The sequence below is a fragment of the Sciurus vulgaris genome (genome assembly GCF_902686455.1).
Source record: "Sciurus vulgaris genome assembly, chromosome: 13".
NCBI classification, from domain to species: Eukaryota; Metazoa; Chordata; class Mammalia; order Rodentia; family Sciuridae; genus Sciurus; species Sciurus vulgaris.
The window spans coordinates 6,375,704-6,400,650 of NC_136474.1; the positions used below are offsets into that span (position 1 = coordinate 6,375,704).

At 38.3% G+C, this 24,947-nt stretch overlaps 1 long non-coding RNA gene and 1 pseudogene across 2 annotated transcripts in view; one reads left to right on the top strand and one right to left on the bottom strand.

Moving 5' to 3' along the window:
- LOC306642572 (inhibitor of growth protein 1-like) overlaps positions 1 to 14,794 on the top strand; it is a 118,017-nt pseudogene extending 103,223 nt beyond the window's left edge. Inside the window, exons 2-3 of the transcript in view lie at positions 13,913 to 14,400; positions 14,648 to 14,794. The product of the transcript in view is annotated as an inhibitor of growth protein 1-like (transcript). The remainder of the gene's footprint in view (positions 1 to 13,912; positions 14,401 to 14,647) is intronic.
- The window catches only part of LOC306643031, a 934,727-nt gene that overhangs the window by 123,527 nt on the left and 786,253 nt on the right, over positions 1 to 24,947 (bottom strand). The window lies entirely within an intron of this gene.

A 24,947-nucleotide genomic window follows, 5' to 3' on the forward strand; every position in this document is an offset into this window, starting at 1 on the left:
GGCCAAAGGCATAGTCATAAAGTAGAGCAGTCCTATGAAAGTAAAAGGCTTTGTTAGGACCTCATAAAATACCCTCTCAAAAATCTACAACTTTAATAAAATTATAAACTTTAAATAACAGGCAATTCCTTTACTATCTTCTGAGGAAAGTACAATATTTACTAGCTGTTATTACATACTAAATCAATGAAATAGCAGCCCATTCTATTGACTTCTTCTGTTACCTTTCTTTTTTTGGTACTTCTAGGGTTTTAACCCAGGGGCACTCAACCCAAAAGCCATATCCTTAGGATTTTTTATTATTATTAATTTTAATTTTGAGGCAGGGTCTCACTAAATTGCCCAGGCTGGAACTGAACTTGTAATGCTTCTGCCTCAATGTCCCATATCACTAGAATTATAGGCATGAGCTGCTGTGCCTGGTCCCACTGATCTTTTATTTTTGTTTTTTCTGTTTTTGTGGTGCTGGGGATGGACCCCAGAGCCTGGAGTCTCCTAGGTAAGAACTTTACCACTGAACCACATTCAAAGCTGGAGCATCCCACTTGCCTGTAAAGAGCATGGCCCTTGAATCCAGTTCAAAATTGGCTGGAATTTCTACTTCAACCTCTGTGACTCACTAGTTAGCCCTCTTATCCCTAAATTTTATACCAATAAAATAAGGATTAACATTGATAGTTACCTCCCAGAATACTATGGTGAAGCTTGAATGGGAATCTATGCAAAAATTTGAACAGTTTCTAGAACAATCAACAGTTAAATAACTGTTACCTTGTTGGCTATTGTAATCATTACTATCACTAAGAATCAACAGAGTATTTCAATTAATAAAATAGTACTATTTATAGTGATTTTACAGATACCATTTAAGGACTATGTATTTTAGTCAGTCTTAGATGCTCTTTCTTCTATCATTTTAACATCACTGACATTGGGATGCCACTAAAATTTAGGTCACATCACAAATATAATTGGGAACATTTAATTTTCTTATTCATACATAAAATAAAGAACCATCACATAATCCACAGTGCCTTACCTTGAGTGAAATGTAATGCAAACAAGAGGCCTATAGTGGTTCTGGTCATATGGGTGGCATTTAGTTTAATATTAGTTCTTAAAATTCTTATAGGTAAAGAGAGATGAGTGATAAAACAACAATAAAAGACCAAATATAAAACATAATAGTCCTCAGTTTTCTTTTTTTAAGTAAATTAGAGTGATAGGAAATTTAGGACCCAAATGAATTAGCATAGTTCACTTTATTCAATATTTAGTCCTGCAGGGCAGCCAGGGACTACCCCAAGTAGCCCTGCTCCATCCGTGACAGGCTCCTTCCATAGCCCGCTTCTCAGAGCAGGCCGTCTAGTGAGAGAGTATTTCTGCACTGGACCAGCTCCAAATCCCAGACCCAGTGGTGAGCTCCGGCATACAGGCAGCTCCTGGGACCAGGGCAGGCAGCCAGAGACTTCTCTCAGCAGCCTTGCTCCCTCTGGCGGAAGGCTCCTTCCATGGCCAGCTTCTCAGAGCCTGTCTGTACAGAGCCAGCTCCAAGCCCCAGACCCAGCGGTTGGCCCAGGACCACAGGGGGCTTCAGGGACCAGGGCAGGGCAACCAGAGACGTCTCAAAGCAGCCCTGCACACTCGGGTGGCAGTCTCCTTCAACAGCCAGCTTCTTGGAGCCTTTCCGCACAGAGCCAGCTCCAATCCCCAAACCCAGAGGTGGGCCCAGGCCTGCAGGTGGCTTCAGGGACCAAGGCAGGGAAGCCAGGGACTTCCCCAAGCAGCCCTGCTCCCTCCAGTAGCTGGCTACTTCCATGGCCAGCTTCATGGAACAGGCCACCCAGTGAGAGCCTTTCTGGACAGAGCCAGCTCCAAGTCCTGGAACCAGTAGTGGGCTGGGCAGCTTTCTTTGGAAGCACTGCATTATCAAGTTCCTCCAAGACTTCAGGCTACTGAAGGCTGGGAAGTGATATACTGGAAATCTATAAGGTACTATAAGCTAATAGAGGAAATCTGCAATATCTCAGAGTCCCACTGATATCTGACCAATATGAGAAAACAAGGGAAGAAAATGTCCCAAACAAACCTAGATACTATATCAATAAAACCCAATGACAGAACAGCAGAAAAAATGTCAGAAAGGGAGTTCAGAATGTTTATAATTAAAACAACCAGGTAAGCAAACAAGGAGAGGAAAGAGCAAAGGCAGGATTTGAAGGAGGAGATGAAGGAGCAAATGAAGGCATTAAAGGATCACACCAATCAACAGTTAAAAGAGCAACTATGAGAAGCAAGAGATCATTTCAATAAAGAGTTAGAGATATTGAAAAAAAACAGAAATGCTAGAAATGAAGGAAACAATAAACCAAGTTAAAACTCCAAAGAAAGCATAACCAATAGGATAGAACACCTGGATGACAGAACTTCAGACACTGAAGACAAATATTTAATCTTAAAAAAAATTAGACCAAAGAGAGAAGATGGTAAGGAATCATGAACAGAATCTACAAGAAATATGGGATATCATTTAAAGGCCAAATTTAAAAAATTATTGGGATTGAGGAAGGCTTAGAGAAACAAACCAAAGGAAGGAACAATCTATTCAATGAAATAGTATCAGAAAATTTCCAAAATCTGAAGAATGAAATGGAAAACCAAGTACAAGAGGCTTACAGGACTCCAAATATACAAATTACAACAGACCCACACCAAGGCACATTATTATGAAAATACCTAACATACAAAATAAAGATTGAATTTTAAAGTCTATAAGAGAAAAGAAGCAAATTACATTCAGGGGGAAACCAAAAAGAATATCAGCAGATTTTTTAATGCAGACCCTAAAAGCTAGAAGGGCCTGGAGCAACAATTACCAAGCTCTGAAGAAAATGGATGCCAACCAAGAATCTTATACCCAGCAAAACTTACTTTCAGATTTGACGATGAAATAAAATCTTTCCACGATAACAAAAAGTTAAATGAATTTACAAAAAGAAAGTGGGCATTACAGAGCATTCTCAGCAAAAGATTCCAGGAGGAAGAGATGAAAAATAAGATGCAAATCAGCAGCGAGAAGAACTAGCATAAGGGCATAGCCAAATAAGGAGAAACCAAATCCTGTCAAAAAACAAAAAAATGAATCAAATGACTGGGAATACAAATCATACCAAAATAATAACCCTGAATGTTAATGGCCTGAACTCATCAATCAAAAGACATAGAATGGCAGATTGGATTAAAAAGAAAAATCCAACAATATGCTGCCTGAAAGAGACTCATCTCACAGAAAGAGATACCCATACACTAAAGATGAAAGATTGGGAAAAAAAAAACCATGCACATGGACATAGCAAAAAAGCTGGAGTATCCATACTCATTTCAGATAATGTGGACTTCAAGCCAAAACTAGTCAGAAGGGATAAAGAAGGACATTACATACTGCTTAAGGGAAGCATAAATCAGCAAGACATAACAATCATAAATACTATGCCCCGAACATTGGCTCATCCATGTACGTCAAACAAATCCTTCTCAATTCCAGAAATCAAATAGACAACAACACAATAATACTAGGCAATTTTAACACGCCTCTCTCACCACTGGATAGATCTTCCAAACAAAAATTGAATAAAGAAACCATAGATCTCAATAACACAATCAACGATTTAGACTTAACAGACATATATAGAATATACCATTCAACAAAGTATGAATACACTTTCTTCTCAGCAGCACATGGATTCTTCTCTAAAATAGACCATATTTTATTCCATGAATCTACTGCTAGAAAATACAAGTAGATAGAGATACTACCTTGTATTCTATCAGAACATAATGGATTGAAATTAGAAACAAATGATAGAATAAAAAATAGAAACTTCTCCGATACCTGGATATTAAATAATAAACTATTATATGATGAATGGATAACACAGGACACCAGGAAGGAAATTAAAAAATCCTTAGAAGTAAAAGAGAACAAAGACACATCATATCAAAACCTCTGGGACACTATGAAAACAGTACATTTACGAAGATTTATTTCATGGGACGCATTCAACAAAAGAAGTAGAAATCAACAAATAAACCATTTAACACTACAGCTCAAAGACTAGAAAAAGAAGACCAGACCAACAGCAAAAACAGTAGAAGACAGAAAATAGTTAAAATCAGAGCCGAAATCAACGAAATTGAAACAAAAGTAACAATCAGAAAAATTAACAAAATAAATAGTTGGTTCTTTGAAAAAATAAAATTGATAAACCCTTAGCCACACTAACAAAAAGAAAGAGGGAGAAAACTCAAATTACTAAAATTCAGAATAAACAAGAAAATATCACAAAAGACACGAGTGAAATACAAAGCATAATTAGAAGCTATTTTGAAAATCTCTATTGCACCAAAACAGAAAACCTCAAAGACATCAACAAGTTTCTAGAGACATATGAATTTCCTAAACTGAACAAGAAGGATATACACAACTTAAATAAATCAATTTCAAGCAATGAAATAGAAGAGGTCATCAAAAGCCTAACAACAAAGAAAAGTCCTGGACCAGATGGATTCTCAGCCAAGTTCTACAAAACCTTTAAAGAAGAGCTCATTCCATTAGTCCTCAAATATTCCATGAAATAGAAGATGAGGGAACCCTCCCAAACTCATTCTATGAAGACAATATCACTCTGATATCTAAACCAGAAAGAGACACATCGAGGTAAGAAAATTTCAGACCAATATCCTTAATGAACATTGATGCAAAAATTCTCAACAAAATTTTACCAAATCGCATACAAAAATATATTAAAAAGACAGTGCACCACGATCAAGTGGATTTTATCCCAGGGATGCAAAGTTGGTTCAACATCCGGAAATCAATAAATATAATTCACCACATGAACAGACTTAGAATAAAGAATCACATGATTATTTCCATAGATGCAGAAAAAGCATTAGAAAAAATACAGCATCCCTTCATGCTCAAAACGCTAGAAATAATAGAGAGTGGGTATATTCCTTAACATTGTAAAGGCCATCTACATTAAGATCATGGCCAATATCATTCTAAATGGTGAAAAACTGAAAGCATTCCCCCTAGAACCTGAAACATGTCAGGGATGCCCTCTTTCACCACTTCTCTTCAACATCATCCTTGAAATTCTAGCCAGAACAATTAGACAAACCAAAGAAATTAAATGGATACCAATAGGAAAAGAAGAACTCAAACTATTCCTGTTCGCTGATGACATGATTATATACTTAGAGGAACCTGGAAATTCCACCAGAAAACTCTTAAAACTCATAAGTGAATTCTGTAAAGTAGCAGGTTACAAGGTCAATGCTCATAAATTCAATGCATTTTCATGCATAAGTGATGCATCTTCAGAAAGAGAAGTTAGGAAAACTACCCAATTCACAATAGCCTCAAAAAAAAAAAATTAAATACTTGGGAATCAATCTCACTAAAGAGGTGAAAAACCTCTAAAATGAGAACTACAGAACACTAAAGAAAGAAGTTAAAGAAAACCTTAGAAGATGGAAAGATCTCCCATGTTCTTGGATAGGAAGAATTAATATTGTCAAAATAGCCATACTACCAAAAGTGCTATACAGATTCAATGCAATTTCAATTAAAATCCGAATGATGTACCTTACAGAAATAGAGCAAGCAATTATGAAATTCATCTGGACGAATAAGAAACCCAGCACAGCTAAAGCAATCCTCAGTCGAAAGAGCAAAGCAGGGGGTATCACAATACCAGATCTTCAACTGTACTCCAATGCAGTAGTAACAAAAACGGCATGGTATTGGTATCAAAATAGACAGGTAGAACAATGGTACAGAATAGAGGTCATGGACACAAACCCAAATAAATACAATTTTCTCATACTAGACAAAGGGGCCAAAAATATGCAATGGAGAAAAGATAGCCTCTTCAACAAATGTTGCTGGGAAAACTGGAAAACCATATGCAACAGAATGAAATTAAACCCCTGTCTCTCACTCTGCACAAAACTCAACTCAAAATGGATCAATGACCTTGGAATCAGACCAGAGACCCTGCATCTTATAGAAGAAAAAGTAGATCCAATTCTTCAACTTTTTGGCTTAGGATCAGACTTCCTTAACAGGACTCCCATAGCACAAGAAATAAAAGCAAGAATCAACAACTAGGATAGATTCAAACTAAAAAGTTTTCTCTCAGCAAAGGAAACTATCAGTAATGTGAAGAGAGAGCCTACAGAGTGGGAGAATATCTTTGCCACTCATACTTCAGATAGAGCACTAATTTCCAGAATATATAATGAACTCAAAAAACTCTACACTAAGAATACAAATAATCCAATCATCAAATGAGCTAAGGAAATGAATAGACACTTCACAGAAGAAGACATACAAGCAATCAACAGCTATATGAAAAAATGTTCAACATCTCTAGTAATAAGAGAAATGTGAATCAAAACTACCCTAAGATTCCATCTCATCCCAATTAGAATGGCGATTATCAAGAACACAAGCCACAGTAGGTGTTAGCGAGGATGTGGGGAAAAAGGTACACTCATACATTGCTAGTGGGCTTTCAAATTAGTGCAGCCACTCTGGAAAGCAGTATTTAGATTCCTTAGAAATCTTGGAATGGTACCACCATTTGACCCAGCTATACGACTCCTTGGCCTATACCCAAAGGACTTAAAATCAGCATACTACAGAGATACAGGCACATCAATGTTCATTGCTGCTCAATTCACCATAGCCAGATTGTGGAACCAACCTAGATGTCCTTCAGTTGATGAATGGATAAGGAAACTGTGGCATATATGTACAATGGAATATTACTCTGTCATGAAGAATGATAAAATTATGGCATTTGCAGGCAAATGGATGAAATTGGAGGATATCATGCTAAGTGAGATAAGTCAATCTCAAAAAACGAAAGGAAAATGATCTCGCTGATAAGTGGATGATGACATACAATGGGGGGTGGGTGGGGTTAGCATTAGGGCTAGGGTTAGGTTTAGATTTAGTGTTAAGGAGGGTGGCAGGATTGGAGGAAGGAAGGACTGTACAGAGGAAAAAGAGTAGTGGGAGGTGTGGGGTAAGAAAAAAAATAACAGAATGAATCAAAGAACATTACCCTATGTAAATTTATGATTATTCAAATGGTGTGCCTTGACTCCATGTACAAACAGAGAAACAACATGTATTCCATTTGTTTACAAAAAAAATGATGCTCAAAAATATTTAGACCTATAGGATATATGTAAAGCAGGTATTTCCAATGTTCAATATTTAATACTACCCAAACTTCTAAAACAAGTAGTTTAGTTTCCTACCTCCAGAAGTGCTTCTGTGTGAGGCAAGGGTTCACTTGAAATCAAGTCCTATCTCTTCAGTTTTAAATTTCTGATCAAGTAAACATAAAGCTTATAGGCAAGAGTTTTAAGGAACATTATGTCAATTATATGTTAGATATTCAGTTTATGTGTAAAAATGAATAGAATAAAAGTACAGGTAAGTATGCTTGAGTTCAGTTTTTTAAGCAGCTTATAAATTGAAGCAATACTTTGGCAGTAGTAATAATCTTTTACACTTAGTCTCTTCTTTTTTGACAGCATGACACTAAAGCAGATTTATCCTACAATTACATTTATGTAACAAACCCTACATTAAAAAAATGTGTAATATCTATAAACAGATGAAAAGTGTTCTCTCAATTCTACATACAAATGTACAAGAAGAAACACAAATTCCTCTTTACACATTTTGTGTTGGCAAGGACTGTCCTAAGAAGAAATGAAGTGAAAAGAAGACTTTCTTTATTTCTACCTCTTTAAATACTTTTATTTATTTATTTTATTTTTATTATGATTGGACACATGCCCTTTAGCTTGCTAAAGTTAAATGACTTAAATCAGACAAAGTACTCTTTTGCAGATGTTCAAGTGATTTACAGATATAGGAAAAAACATTTGTGCCCCTAGTAAGAGAATAAATTTAATTCTAACATTAAATGAAATACATTTCTCAGCTATGAAGTTTGGATGTAAGAGAAGTTGTACTTAGACTCTGCTGCTTCAGGTTAAGCTGCATAACACTCCTCAAATAGATGATTTGATGTTAAGTTCTGTGCAACATTTAAAAATCTATATATTCCTATCCATCAATTCTAGTATACTAAATATTTTTCCATATATTTACATTCTTTGTATTTTATCCTGTTCTAGACAGATATCTTTGGCTATTGGCAAACAAGTAATTTGTGAAAGTTTATAATGTTTTCTGACACCCACATTGGCAAGGCTTTGTTCATTACAAACATTTTCATAGTGTTATCAAGGCCTTATAATACTATATGCATGTGGGACTCCAAAATGTTATAACTTTGATATTTTATTATTTTTTTAATTTTTGCAATAATGTTAACCATAGAAAGAGCTCACATTTTGGGTACAAGCTGTATTCCCTTCCACAAAACCACCACTAGGGCCCAGGCCCACATGGATATCCTTAGTCTCTTGGGAACAAGGCAGGGCAAGGGACATTAGGAGAGCAGCAGGCAGTCTGTGAAGAATGGAAACCTTATGTATGCTGCTCCCTTGGCCCTGGTGCCTGAAAGTATGCAATTCCTGGATGCTGTGGAAAATGCTCTGTTCTTCCTGCTTAAATAAACAGACAAACATTAAGGTACAATTACAGGAAACTGTATTAGAACAGAGGAACATGCAATGTTGTGCAGAAAGCTATTGGCAGATTATTTATAAGTCTAGTCTGTCAAAGTGTTGACAAAATTGGAAAAGCATCATGTTTGGGGCTTTGAGAAGTGGGCAATCTCCCAGTGAACTTTATTGTCTGCTCTCTTGAAAAGAAACAGTGAAGTCTTTGCAGAAAACTCAAGGATCTTCCACAAATCTTGCTCTGAAGATGGTTGACTGAAGAGGACACCAAGTTATCTTTCATAATTTAATTAACTAGTGAGTCAAACCTGTGAGAAGTAAGTTTTTTCTTCTTCTTTTGTAAGTTTCACAGCAATGTTATAAACAAAAGAAGAAAAATATGGTGGAGCCATATTCTCCATTCAAAGAGTTCTTGTAAGTTCTCTCAGTAGACAACACATAGTGGATTACAGCTGAAGAACGCATTTTTAGCCTTCATGTTACTATATTATGAGCAATATTTTTCTCATTATGCACTTTTCTACAATGTATATAATGTACTTTTAAAAATGTGTACATGAACATTAAACTGCTGTGTCTACTTAACTCTTAAACAGCCTACACGGAAACCAGTTGAAATTTTGCTTTTGTTTTGCTGCCCATTAAGAGGGTCTGGGTGCTAAAGCTTCAAGGTTTGCAGGTCCCCAATATAGAGGCCCTCATGGGGGTCTGAAAGTCATCTCTGGTGAAAGGAGAGGTGGTCTCCCTTATCCTGTGCCCCATGAGCAGAGCCTGAGTGGTGGAGCCCCATCAGTCCCTTTTCCCCCACTTGGCCCCTTTCCCTTCAGTCCCTGTCCTCACAGACCCCCCTATACATGTCTTTTATCAGGTTCATCAATATCACATCCTTGAGATAAAGAAACATTTTACTGCAGCTAAATTACCAATCTTTGCAGCCTGGTGGAATCTTTGAATCTTGCCCTCCAAGCATAAGGCAGCCAATTACTTCTGAGCTAAGTTCATCAGGAAGCCTTATATACCTCCTCCCCTGGGGGCATCCTCAGTCTCTGATTTATCCTCCCATACAGGAGGAATTGCTGCCAAATGCCCTAGCTAGGCAGTTACTGTCAATGGTGGAACAGCTGTTGCCAAGGAACCCCATAAACACAACTGCTAGTGGTGGAATCTGATGGCCAGTGGTGATGGGTTCCACAAGGATTTGCTACCACACCATGTTATCACGTTTACATTTTGATATGGACAATTCATTAATATTAAAACCCACAGAAGATCTGAAATATCATATAGGTTTAAAAATACAGATAATACATTAGTATTAATGCCACTCTGCAGTTATTTTATTAGTGTTAATGATCTATATGGATATTATATTATTATTAAAAGATACAGGGAGAAATCATATTAGTAATAAATGATATTTTTAATATTATCATATTAGAATTAAAGGCCACAATTTATATACATTATTATTTTGTGATGCTGTGCTAAGAATATAACATTAATCCTAAAGACCACAGGGCATGTAAAATGAATTTACATTTTGGTACCATATACCACATGACAGGCACATTATCATGTTTAAAATATGCAATGTGGATACTATCTCAGTATTGAGGGTCACAAGGCAGCACATTGCAGTTCCTGTGTTCTATTATGATAACTATCACTGCCAAAGACTTGGCAGCAACTGCTCTATCACTTTCCATGCTTTAATTTGCTTGTTATATCACACTAAAGGCTACAAGGCACCTGTTATATGAATTCTTCATGGGTCCATGGGAATAGTCTACCAGTCCTAAAGGATACAGGGAAGCAATTTGATCGTTTTGATACACACCATGGACAACATAACAATATTAAATGTCCAATTGTATGAACTTTATCACTTTTTATACTATAATTTGAATCTCTTTTCAGTAATAAAGTCCAAAAGGCAGCTATTTTATCAGGTATAGATGGTATAAAATGGGTGTCTGGTCAGCACTGAAAGCCACAATGCATCTGTGATATTAGTTTAAATGCCATTAGGAGGATAATTTACTAATTGGGAAAGACCCAGGGAGCTGTATTATCAATTTCAGTTTTCAAATACAGATGTCCTAGTAACATTAATGCCACAGGGAAGGCAGTTATTGTATGAGAATTGAAGTTGTACATCAATATTAGATTATTATTAAAGGCCTTCAGGGAATGATTAGGAAAAAAGGGCACCATATTATACATCATATGATACATCAAATCCTCCAGTACAAGACAGGCACTTTGACACCAAGTGCTGTTACTCCAGCACTTGGCAGGCTAAGAAAGGGGATCACATATTTGCAATCCACATGGGCAATTAGGCAAGACCCTGTCTCAAAATACAACATTTGAATGACTGGGATGTATGTAGCTCAGTGCTTGCCTAGGATATGCGACAATGGTCACTTGGTTCAATTCTCACTGCCAAAAATTTTGCAGGCCAGACATTTAATCACAGAACAGGGCAGAAGTCATTATGCCAAACTCCCAAAATGATCAAACTAATTTACACTATGTTCAGCTCATAAAATAGCATGTCAAAACCCCTGTTTCTATTAATTCAAATTTGATGACATTTTAAATATAAAAAAGTATGTACTTTGTTAATAAACTCAACAAATATGAGAGGTATACATGACTGATCTGAAAGCCATAGGGGAACTGGTATTATGATAAAACCTAGTCATGGAGCTTCCTGTGACAATAGGCCCATCCCCTTGAATGCAAGGAAAAAGAGAAAATCTTTGTGATGAATGTACAACTTTAGGAAGATAAATAGATACTCTTTCTAAGTTTGAAAATTAGAAAAGAAAATGATTTTCAAAAGATTGTTTTTATAAATATATCAGAATTACAAAAAGCAACTGCTGTCTTGTCTCTTAAACATGATTTGAGTCCTGAGGAAATTTCATATACAGTGGCTTTAAAAATGCTATATAATAGCTGACTTTAAATATGTCACCATTCTGATTCTATCTTCTAAAAAGGATTTGAAATTTTTTCTTAGAATAAAGTCTTTCAAATTAGGAAGATTTATTGTGGTATGTGTGTATGTGTGTGTGTGTGTATGTGTGTGTGTGTGTGTGTGTGTGTGTGTGTGTGTGTGTGTGTGTTGCTGATATCCAAGCCAGGGTTTCTCACATGCTAAGAAAGTATTCTGCCACACTAATTTGCACACAGTTGTCCCAGCCTAAGGTGCCTTCCAGTAATACCCCAATATGCTTTGAACTGCCCCAATCCCCAAACCTACACTGCCTTGCCCTGCCACCCCTTGCCCTGCCTTGCCACCCCTTGCCTGGCCTTACCAGGCCCCACCCCGCCCTACCCCACCCTGCCTTGCCATGCTCTGGTCGGAGAGTGACCTGACCCAAAGACGAGGACCATACCAAGAGATGGTATGTCACTGATGGAGGTTCCTGCCACAGGATGTGTGGAACACACAGAGTCCCTGGCCTTCCATCCATCTGTGCCCAGCCCCCAAGCCCTCCCTGTCCTGGATCCCCTACCTCCAGGACCAGACCCCTGGGTTCAGTCTCAGATCAAGCTCCCGCCACCCTAGGACACACCAACATAAGTCCCCTCCAAGGGTGGAGGCCTTCCCTGAGGGTGGCCTAATCGGAGGGATGCAGCCTTCCCTGAGGACAGCATGCTGACCCAGGAGTGGCAGGAGGCAGCCTTCCCCTAGGGCAGCGGGCTTACCAAGATAGCCTTACTTGAGGGCAGCCACAGGTGGTGTTACCCGGGGACAGCTGTCTTACTGGAGGGAAGATGCCTTTCCCAAGGGCGGTCTTCCCCGAGGACAGGGTGTCCAACTGACCCCAGGGGAAGGGCTGTGACATTCCCCCAGGGCAGGGCATCATCCATTGAACAGAGCAGCACGTGGTGCAGGCAGTGTGTCTCTGCCAACTCTGAAGAAGCCAGACACCAACACGAGACATGATGCGGAGGCCTCCAGAACACAGACGCATGTGGAGTGGGCATATCTGGACCTGAACTGTGCATCCACCTGTCCAGCCCTGGCACCGCCAGAGAGCTAGGCATGTGCAAAAAACACTAGCAGCCTGGACACGCCCCCGAATCACTCCACCCACTGTGGACTCACCTTGTCTGAGTCCCAAACCACACAAGATCTGCTTTGGGAGCCAGAGGCACCCACGGGGAGAAGATCCCATGAGAGCAAAGTGCTTCTTTTGATCCTCCTGTCCTTTTTTGGGCACTGGCAAGCACGAGATGCGGTGCAGTCCCGTGAGAGTCACTGTGGAGGTCGTGGGGATGTAGACAACTCCACATCCCCTCTCGCCTCAGGGACAGGGCCTCCCGGTGCTGAATGTATTCAGTTTTCATTATTAGGTTGGGGACAATTCCTCCCAGGATGAGTTTCTTGATGTTTTTTCAGAGGGTGCTCGCTAAAGGGTCTGAAGTGCTCAGGGCTTTCCCATGATGGGGTTGATTTAAAGTGTCCACTTAAGGGACAAATGCAGCTCTGCCCGCCAGACTGGGCACCCCTAATCCAGTGTGGCAGCAAGAGACCCTTGACTCTTGAACCTCAACCCTCTCCAGGGTGTGTGCTACTAGGAGCTGCCTGCCCACCCCTGCTAGTGAGGGTTCACCTGGGTGTCACATCCACCCAGCCCAGCCAGGCCAGTGGGGTCCTTCTGGGAGCCTCCTCCACCCCACTCATTGCCTGGTCAGTAGGGGTTCATCTTGGAGCCCCCTCCTCCAAGGCCCACTTGTACATGCTGGGTACAATGGCCTGGGCATATGCAACTGCTAACCAGGCAGGTGGGGTTCCTGGGAGAGCCAGGGGTTATGGGAGACCAAGAGATCTGCATTTTGCAGATCTGATTTTAGGGAAAGGGGTGCAGGAAGCAGAAAGTCATTCAGAGTAAAGCGGGCTTCAGTCTGAACCATGCTGAATCCTGCCAAAAAATAGCAGTTCCACCTGGTGAACTATGTGGAGGATTATCTAGCCTCCATCAACTCTCTGCCTTGACACCTGAAGAGAAATATCTCAGAGATGTGGGAAATTGAAGCGAAATGCCAAGAAATCCTGAAAGAACTGGATGATCATTATGAGAAGTTGAAACAAGGGACAGATGGTGCCCAAGAAAGCTGAGTGCTGTGCTACATTCAGAGATCTCTGATTTGAAGCCAGGAGCTGAGTGATGAGAAGATTCAAATCCTGAGTTAAATGGAGGACCTGGTGGAGAACCAGACCAGAAAAGTGGACAGTCTTGTGGAAGTCTTGGAGACACCTCAAGAGATCAAAGACACCATGGGAAACAGCTGCAAAGCTGGCCAAAAGAAGGCAAAGAACAAGACAGTTACACAGGCAGAGAAGACAAATTACAAGACTACACAGTGGCCACTCAACAATGTGAATCATGTTATGAATGTATCTAATAATAATCATGACCATGATGACATCACCTCAGGAACACACAAGGAAAAGAGTGCAAAGATCTCAAAGAACAGGCTTCATGGCCAAAGCACAGAAGGAAGCAAACCCTGCAAACATTCCCAGTAATTCAAATGAGCCCACGTACTTTCTGTGCAATCAGTTGGCCTATGGAGAAATGATACCTTGCATAAATAGCAAGTGCCCCCATTGGATGGTTCTACTTCTTCTACTTGGGACTCAGTCGGAAGCCAAAGGACAAGTGGTACTGTACCATGTGTAGGGCAGAAATAAGAAAATTATGGGTAAAGCATTGCAGAAGTCCAAAAAAAAAAAAAAAAAAAAAAAAACTATAAGAGGTAGTTTGTGAACATTCTCTAGTAGAACAGAATCAGCCATGTATGTATTGCATTGCCACCTATGCTGAGGTGTGTGAATTGTCAGATGTATATTTTCAAGAAATTTTAGAAGAAGTGCAGTTCCCTTTTCGTGAAGGCAGTGATTCACTTGGCCTTTCATTTTCACTGGCCTTTCATTTTTACTGGTCACAAGTGTGAGAAGGCAGTGTACTGTGGATCAACAGTGTCCACTCCTGCCTCCAATATCAATGGTAAGAAGTTCCTGACCCTGAAACTCTCACCCTGGGCTCCTGAATATGAACTTTCAGCTGCCGGAGACTTTGGTCTGACTGGGGGATAGAGCTTTGGACCTATGGGCTTGAACAGCCAATGAGTGCATCACACTCAACAAACTGAAGATGTGCATTCTTAGTGGGTTTAAGAATCCTGCAATACATTACCTGAAGGAAAGACTGTTGAGGAGGAGAGAAAGAATGGCATGTTAATCAGGCGGCTAGGAAAACACTGATCCTGATTGAAGACTGCCCTTACAGTTTTCCTAAGGCACATTAGAATTAGATTACCCTTGATGTGACGGGCCCCGCCCATCGGCCATTAAGTCTGAGAGCTAAGATGGCGCTGAGCGGAAGTTCCTCGGAGCACTTAGGTGGTAAACAACTTTCAGGAGGTCTGACAGCGGGAGCATGAGATGCACGGGAACACCGCATGCCACAGGGCAACTGCCAATGGACTGGCTGAGTCCATGTGATGTGCACGTGGACAGGCTGCTGATTGGCTGATGGGCTCTATAAGGGAATGGTTTCTGGGGTAGAGGGAGGAAGAAGATCTACGGAAATTCTGTAAGAACCTGGGGTAATAAAACTGCTTGAGGAAGATTGTGTAAGAGTCGTCATTGCGAGGGACACCTTGACACCCAGGTTACTGGTTTCCATGGAAAATGATCACATACACAGTGTTTAGAAAGGACACACTTAGCAAGGTCAAAGCTTCAAATCATAAAAAAAAAAAAAAAACAAATTGTTGATAGGTCAGCCAAAAATTCAGCTCAATATAATTTTGAGCCTAATGTAGGAGTGCATACCTAGGGCTCTGAACTATGCAAATCTCTACTCATCAGCCTTTTGTAGTGTAGTTATGGGTCACAGATTTATGTAGTCCCATCTTTGGCTATCTTGCCTTTGCCTAGAGCACTCCTAAGTAATGGACTTGCAGAACAGTTTTACAGGATTAGTTTTCTGCTATTCCAAGCAGAAATTTTAGCATATGAAACTATCTTACCATAAGCAAATTAAGTCCAAATACTAATCTAAGTTAGGAAAAGGGCTAAAGTCATTGAACATCTGTTTTGATTTGCCTTCCTTTCTTCATATATTTTCTTTTTCCCTTCTGCTATTGCACTTTTGACAACTAAATTTCTAATGAATCACCATTAAACACAGTTTTTTTTTTTTTCTCTTTTTTCTTTTTGTTGTGCTGGGGAATTAACCCAGGACCTTTTACATGGGAGGCATGCACTGTACAAACTGAGCAATATCTCCAGCCACTACTTTATTTTTAATAAGGCTACTAAAATGTACTTTGTTAATAAAAAGTACCAGTGTTATGAGAATAGTTGAGTGGCAAATAATCAAGCTAGCAGCTCTTTATCTTCCTGGGGTACACATACCTCAGGGGGACATGCACATTTACCCTCAGACCATTTCTGATTGTCTCCATATAACACTTTTAGCATATCATTAAATCCATGTATATGTGTATTGCTACTGTTTGCAACTCATAGAGTGGGTGCATTCCTAATGTGTCCACTCTTTCTCCCTACAGCCTGGTACAGGGTTTGCTACAATATTAATATTTTAAAACCACTGTTTGCTACAATATTAATACCCATTGTTGAATGGTAATATAAATTACTTTATCTTCTAAAATTAGAGATCTAGTTAGACTTTAATGTAGATGGCCCATGGATAATGTGTTCCTAGAGTTCTTCATCCATTATTAGAACAAGTCTGGTCCTAGCCATAGAGGAAATTCTTTCTCTAATTCTTCATACTGAGTGACTTCAATTTTATTATTAAGTAGAAGTTACTCCAAGTGTGCTATATTTTTTGGCACTCTGTTGACAGTAATGTGTAAGAAGAAGACTTGTTATATCAGAAATATTCTGTTAATTAAATGTATAAGGCATTCAATGTTCAAAGAACTTACCGTATTCAACATATGAACTGATGTCATCACCCTTTCAGTTCATGCCTCCTGTAGGCATGACATTAGCAGTGCCATATTTTCTTCAGTCCCAAGGATTAGGTCTCCATGTGTTGCAAGTATTGTCATAAAACACCTAGTACCTTCCTGACACTTTTTTTTTTTTTTTTTTTTTTTTGTGGAGTGCTAGGGACTGAACCCAGGGCTATTTGATTGTGAGGCAATCACTCTACCAACCGATCTATATCACCAGCTTGTTATTTTATTTTTTAAAAGTATTTAGTAATTTCTTACCACCTGTGCTATGTAATACGTTTCAATCATGTTTTGTAGAGCCAAGCCAAATTTGTTCATGTCTCTCATTTTTTCCACAATGTCTGGCAAAAACCCCAAGTTAAAATCCTACTAAATGTGGAACTGGTTTTTTCTGCAGTTTTATTTCTTTGTACTATTTCAATTGGGTACATCACTATCCACTCCCCAGCCCAAAAAAATAAAAACAGTAACAAAACAGTGAAACAAATACTACTTCTTAAAAATTATCTTCAATGTACTTAATTTTTCTCTATTTGAAAACAAAAACAACACATCAGAATTTCCATATTAATTTAAAAAAACAAATTCAGTTTGTTGAGAAGATGATAATTGTATTAGGCTGTGAGGGCTGCTATAATAAGATACCCAAAACTGTGGACCTTATAAGTAAATTTACTTCTTAAGGCTATGCAAACTAGGAAACCCAAGATTGAAGGATTCAGTATGTGGTAGGACTTGCTTTAGTTCACAGACAGTAGTTGTTTACTATCCTTACATGGTGGAAAGGGGCAAGACATCTCTCCCCTAATGACCATCCAGTGAACACATCTTATACCAGCACAGTTATAATTAGGTTTCAACATGTGCATTTTAGGAGAAACACACACTTGCAGACCACAGCAGTAATATTTTCTACATCACAATGAATTTGAAAATGAAGGAGTAAGTGTAAGACCCCAGATTCCAAAAAAATGATAATCCACCAGGCATTACCTGCCTTTAAGCCCAGTGAATCAGGAGACGGAGGCAGGAGGATTACAATTTTGAGACCATCCTCAACAACTTAGCTAAAAGATAAAAAACAACTGGGAATATAGCTCAGTAATAAAATTCCCCTGTGTTTTATCCCTATTATCAAAATAAACAAGGAAAAACCATATGTCTTTATAATTTCTAAATTGGGGAAATTAAAAGTGATATTGGGCCAGGTATAGCAGTACACACCTGTAATTCCAGCTACTTGAGAGAGAGACAAAAAGATTACATGTTCAAGGCCAACATAGAAAATTTAGTGAGACCCTATCGTAAAAAAAAAAAAAAAAAAAAAAAAAAAAAAAAAAAAAAAAAAACTGAGCATATAGCTCAGAAGTAGATTGTCCTTAGGTTCACTCCCCATTGCCACACACATACACAAAAATCTTGGAGTTGACAAAGGCAACAGAGAGCCTTCTAGTTTGCTGAATCCTTTGTCTAATGGAATTTAATTTTAAATTGTAAATGTCTTTTTGGTACTGTTTCACTATTTTCATTTGAATGATTACATACTGAGAAACCCTGCAGACAAAACTCCACATCAGGAGCTAATAAGATAAGAGTAGCTTATCCTCTAAAGAAAAGTGAAAAAGATAGCTAAGGCTTTAACAACGACTCTAAGAAGTGTGATCTGGGACCAGCGACATCATATTTCAAAGGAAGTATCTAGTACAAATTCTCAGGGCCAACTCAGTAAACCTTCTGCACGATTCTCATAATACATTAAAGACTGAGGTCTACTAGTTCAAACCACAAACTGTCAAGGGGTTATTTTTATATAAAATATATGATTCACAGGTAAGAGACTGAGTAGAAAATAGGCTTGCTTTTGCAAAAATATTCCATTTCAAATATAGACAATATCTGTAATGGCTGAGGAAATTACGTTCATTGTGCAGGGACATACTGCAATATTTCTTGCTCTGTGAACCTTTCTTAACCCTCTGGGTCACAGAATGCCATTGTTGCATTGCTGCACATGGTTTCTGGTGAGAGGTGACTTGTGTGTTTGTGGATGTAACTGGGAAGACTACAGAAGTAGTCCTCTCCCACAGAAAGACTGTCCTGAACTGTGCACAATGGCTGCTGTACTGGGTCTTGACTGTTAGTAGGTGTTCTTTGTTTTTGTTTTTTTTTTTGTTTTTTTTCCTCCTGAAACTGCTCAACCAAAATACCAAGTGGATAGCAGACTTCTGTGGTTTCCAAGTATTTTGTAACTATATTCTCAGAAACTCCCTAATATTTTCAGAAAATGTGACAAAGTTTATATAATGTTATTTTATAAAAAGTATTCAGAAATAGCAACCTGGACTCTAAGTGAATATCACCCTTACAAGACACATAAAAAGTGCAAATATACACACTTTGCTGTACCCTACCACTTTCTCCACCAAAAGTATTCACTGCAGAATACTGAGGAGCAAAAACATTTAATCCAAAGTTGTTTCTAGCTGCTTAAATTCAGTAACTATTGGAATCTAAGGGATCATATTGCAATTGAAAATAAATAATGTTAATATACTTTCCTAAAGTCATTTAATCTTAAGTGAATACTTCAGGAATTCCTGCCATGTTTAATGTGAAAAATAAAGATTGGTCTGGGGAGATAGCTCAGTTGGTAGAGTGCTTGCCTCAGAAGCAGAAGGCCCTGGGTTTGATCCCCAGCACTGCACAAAATAATAAAAAAAAGTATGTATGTATGTATATATATATATATATAAACATGTTTGTACAGTTCATATCTATTTGGAAATTAACTCAGATATAATCTCTAATAACTTTAAGACACAGTATATATGCATGTGTGATAAATATACATAATGTATGTCCCTCCTTATTACTTCATCTGACAATACATTATCAAAGATATTTATATGTTTGTTTTCAGTCTCATTTCGCAGTTTGTGAGAATTCACTTTAAAATACTCTGCCTGATAAAGGATGTTAGCCACTGCTGATGCCTACATCTGCCTTTTCCCTCTTCAGCTGGCTAAGTCATTTTAATAAATAAATAATCCCTTTGCTCACTGGAGAAGTCACAAGTTCCTGATTGTATGTTAATGTGGTATTAAATTACACAAATTATATTTAAAGTGTACAAAATTCATTCTTTTTAAAATTTATTTTACAAATAGTCTAAGAGCTGGGAGGACATGAAGAAGAGAAAGAAAATTTAAAGTCATATATATCACTTATTCTTCATTTATTCAATTTCATATAGGCTAAATTAAACAGTTTTTTTTCTTCCTCTTTTCTTTAGTTTTAGATAGTGTTGGAGATAGGACCCAGAGCTTCACTCTTGCTAGACAAGCACCCTACCCCTGGACTACATCCCCAGCCCACTTTTAATTTTGAAACAAGGTCTCACTAAGTTGCCTAGCTGAACTCAAACTTGTGAAACCAATCCTTCTTATTCTTTGGTATCACCTGCCTGTACAATCTTGTTATTGCTACTGTGAGATCTGTGTTCACATTTTAATTGTTGACATTTCTGTCCATATAGGTTTTGAGAAGGTTATCAGTAACACAAAATCTAGCATAGTCATCTGTTGGTGGTGGCTGCTCAGTTGAAAAGTAGTGGGTTAGAATTTCCACAATATGTAAATATTAGGGGGTAGAAGAAAAAAGTATAGTTGATTGATTCATTAAACAATTGTGTATTACATTATAGGATGTACTGGGCATGAGGAAAAACAGCAGGTAGTGAGTCTGAAAAGGCCCATGTCTTGGAAGCTGTGTTTTAATAAGCTATATTCAAAATGCAAGACACAATGAAGGAACACTAGTAGAAACTTTGAATTAATTTGGTCAGCCCTTATGTTTTACAGAGAGGTTATTTATTGTAACTTGAAAATTATACAAGATTTAATATTGATATCCTAAGTCTTAAAATAAATAACAAAAATATCAACAAATTAAGCTTTTTTATAGAACAATAACCATTTCTAATTTAATGTCTACAATACAGAAAATGATGACTCTGACTAAAATTATGATTACTCTTGTATGGTTTAAACCTATAAAGATATTCTTTATTATAAACTAAATTTATCAAAACCATAATAAGTAGCTTGGGATGTAGCTCAGGGTTAGAGTGCTTACTTACCATGTGCAGATCCTGGTTTCAATTTCTAGCACCACTGAATATATACATAAAATTTCTTTTTATTCATATAAATTTTAATTTTGTTTCCTGCAATTCTAGGGTATGAACACAGGGCACTTTGCCACCAAGCTATATTCCCAGCCCTACTTGTTTTTATTGAGTCAGAGTCTCATTTACTTCCCCCACTTACCTTGAATTTGTAATCCTCATGTCTCAGTTTTCCTACTTGCTAAGATTACAGGCACACACCACCATACCAAGCTTAAATTAATATTTTAAAAGAAACTTAATTTCAGTAAATATTTCCTGACACTAGATAACACTAAGTGTTTTAAATTAATCTCTGAGATAGATCCTGCCTTCACAAGTTAGTATTCAAGAAATTCATGGAAGAAAGTTACTCATGATATAATATTAAGGGTAAAGATAAAATGCTGTTGCTTCAGAGAAGTTATTCATGTCAAAAGTCAACTCTGAATCAAGACTGGACATTTTGATAGAAGTTGTGAATTTTGGACATGATAAGAATGGTCATTTTAGAGACACAGAGAGCAAAGAGTAATGCTGACAATTTGTGGTGTGTTTTCAAAGAAAAGAGTTTAATCTTACTTAGCCAAAACTTATAGGATAAAGAAGATAATAGAAAAAAAAAGCCTAGAAGAGTAGACGGGCAAATCTGGTGCAGGGGCGCCTGGCAACCCAACCAGTGCTTGACAAGGATCCACTGGGGGAATGATGTTTGCAAGGGCTCATTGTCCCGGGAGATGCCAGATGCTTGCCTCCGGGCTCTGGTGCTTTTTCTGCATTATGTTTCTAATATTATATTACTCATACTATTCCTTGGTAGTAATCACTGAGGGTGAAGGGAATACTACAGAATTTCCCAAGAATATTAATAAGACATTAGGGACTATAACTCCTTCTCAGCCACAAGTAGTAAAAAATCTTTTACCACTGTGTGATGTGTCTTCTTCCTGGGGTGCTTGTTATGAACATGTAATGCAGTACATAAATTTGGCCACAGAACCGTCTGTCTTTCCAGCCATGAGTATGCAAAAAGCACCTCCCACAGTAGCTACTAGATATGGACTAGCTTATTTTATCAATGGCAAGCCCTGCTACCCCCCTAAAGGCAAGCCCTTAGAGAAGGTAGATATAGATCTCCCCCTGTCTCTTACAGGGTGGTTTAATCCAGATGATGGTTTTGTTTATGTGTGGTGGTAAGGTAAAAGAATAAGATTTCACAACATTCCTTTCTTCCTACAAAGAATAGGTCACTCCTATAATAAACATTGGTACACATGTCCTGTTCTGGGAAAAAAAGCTACATAAGACAAGGTAATCTATTCAGTAAAAAAATTTAGCCATGGGAACCATTGGGACTGTTGCCCTCTTGTAACTTATCAATTTAGATATTAATCAGATGGACCTAGTAGAAATGGTCATGTGAGATTATTTGTCTATCGCTTTAACCGCTAGAATAATAATAGTCTTAGGTCACCTAGAGTTTAGATATTAAGGAAATAAACATTGTATTAACTCATTGACTTAGTTAAATATTTGTAATCTGTATGGGTACTGATTTCTCACAATCTTTCAGTAAAAATAATTTCTGCCTATGCTTTGAAAACTTCTTTGATTTTATTAATCATAAGCCTGTCATCATAGCCTGAAGAAAAGTGTATATAAACCCAGCCTTCCCCAGAATAAAGTAGGATTGATTGCACCAGAACTAGAGTCTGTGTCTTTCATTCTCCATCCATTGCCGATGCTGTCTCCCCATGCCCCGTTTACCAGTGTGGAATCCATGGACTCCTGCTAGGGCTGGACCCCAGCAGTCTGGGGTGGTGATTAGAGTGATTGCAATAGGCAACAAGAAGACAGAACTCTATGTTCCTTTTTTAAACTTACAGTTGAATTCTGAATTAAAAGTGTTGAATTTCTTGGTCAACAAACCTATCTTTCCTGGTCAGGTTTTGATCCACAGTAATAAGGTCAGGCGCTGAAGTGAAAACTCTCACTATAGATTCCTCCTGTTCCGAAGGGATTGATAAGCACCATGATCATGAAGAATTGATTCGGATCAACTGATCTTCAAATAATGTGTTTTTTTTTAATTCCTGTAAATTGAATAGTTTGCTAAAATAATACTAAAAATAGAGTTTATGACAAAAAATTATTATTAAGCAAGCACAGAGACTTTCAAATGAAAAATCCTAAAGCAAAATCTTAGGCTAAATAATGCCATTCCTCTTCGCAAAAAATAGTGGATAAATCACTATATTTTACATTCTGTGCCCTTTGAAGCAGATATTTACAGAGGCTTTCCAGCACCAAACTTTCTGGACACATAGGCAGTATGATTTACTTTGAAGGACATGGCTCAATGGCAAATGCAGGCCAGGAAGCACAAGTGACTGGACCCCTGGGCTCCCACTGACTCTGCTGCCAGAACTATACACAAATCCATGCTTAATGAGCAGCAGGTGTGGTGGCCACCCTCTGTTTCTTTCAGCATCTCAGTAAACCCTGAATAGGAGTCCACTCCTCTGTAGTGTCACACATGCCTTGTCTGTCTGCATCATCCTGTGACCCACCCTTTCCTTTACTTGTTCTTTCTTGTGTTTACTAGATCCAGAACTTGCCCAGGACTATGTTTAAAAACTAGATGATAAAGGAATGCATGACAAAACATTTCTTATATAAACTCACCTTTATTTCCCTCCAGGAATATTTGTATTTAGATAGCACATAAAAACTCAAGCTAAAATTCTTGCAAAGAAATTAAAAATGATTTACCGTCACTTAAAGGCAAGTTGGGTCTCCAGGGTAAGGTATAGCTGAATTTAAAGGTAGGGGTTTCATTTACCCAGCTTCTCTCCATTACTAATTAAAAAACTGATAGGTGAGATATACCTCTGAAGTTTTAATTTAGATTTATATTTCATACCTTTTACCTTTCCCTTAATCCATTTTAGCTGGTATGTTAGTCAGCTTTCCACTGCTGAGACAAAATATCTGAGGTAAATCAATTTAAAGGAGAAAATAATTATTTTGACTTTTATTCATTTTTTTATTTTGGTTTCAGAAACATCATCATGCTTGTCCCCATTTCACTGGGCCCATGGCAAGGCAGAACATTGCAGTGAGCACAGACCAGAGCAAAACTGCTCACTTCATGTTAACCAAAAGGCAGAGAGGCCAGCTGTCCAATATAGACTTAAGGGGCATATGCTAAATGTCCCATTTTCTCCAGTTAGGGCCCACATCTAAAGATTCCACCTGCTCCAATAGCCTATGAAGTTGTAAATTCATCAGGGGATTAATTCATTATGAGATCAGACCCCTAGTGGTTCTGTCACCTCCTGAAAACCCCAGTTCAGTACTCTGCTGCCTTGAGGACTAAGTCTTCAAAACAAAAACTTTGAGGACAACACAGATCCAACCACAGTAGCAGGCAAACAAGTTGTGTGATTTATCACCTGGGAGAAGTTTCCAAGTTTTTGACATGGAAGAGAGCAAACCTTTTACAGTAGTAGCCCCCTTTTCCCTCCTCAGCTAGAAATGTAAGAGAAGATTATGGATGTATTGAGTACCATATCCTCTTTCTGACAAAGGGCTGGAAGATTTGCTCTCTGTCTTCAAGTATGTGAGAAGAACTAAGGAAAATGTGCTGTCACAAAGCAAAGCAATTGAGAAGACTTCAGGAAGATGTGCTGTCTCCAAGCATGTGAGAAGACCTCAGTGAGGAGAGATGCTTAGTACATCTAGGGAGGCAGGACCTTCAGATCTTGGGTTTCTGGCTTTTACCACATTTCTTCATACCCTAATATAAAATGGAATCCACAGAATCTTCAGAAGTGAAGGATTCTCTTCACCTGGAATAGTGGGCATTTCACAATATCTGACTCCTGACCAACAGATCCTCTTCCATGATTTGATCATATGTGAGAGCCCAAATCATCCCCCATCCCAATCCTGGCTGTTGAACCCAGGGCCTCACACCTGCCAGTCAAGTTCTGTGACATTGAATTACTTCAACTTTTTATTTTATTTTGAGACAAGTTCTTGCTTAGTTGCTGAGACTGTCCTCAAACTTGTGATTCTCTTGCCTCAG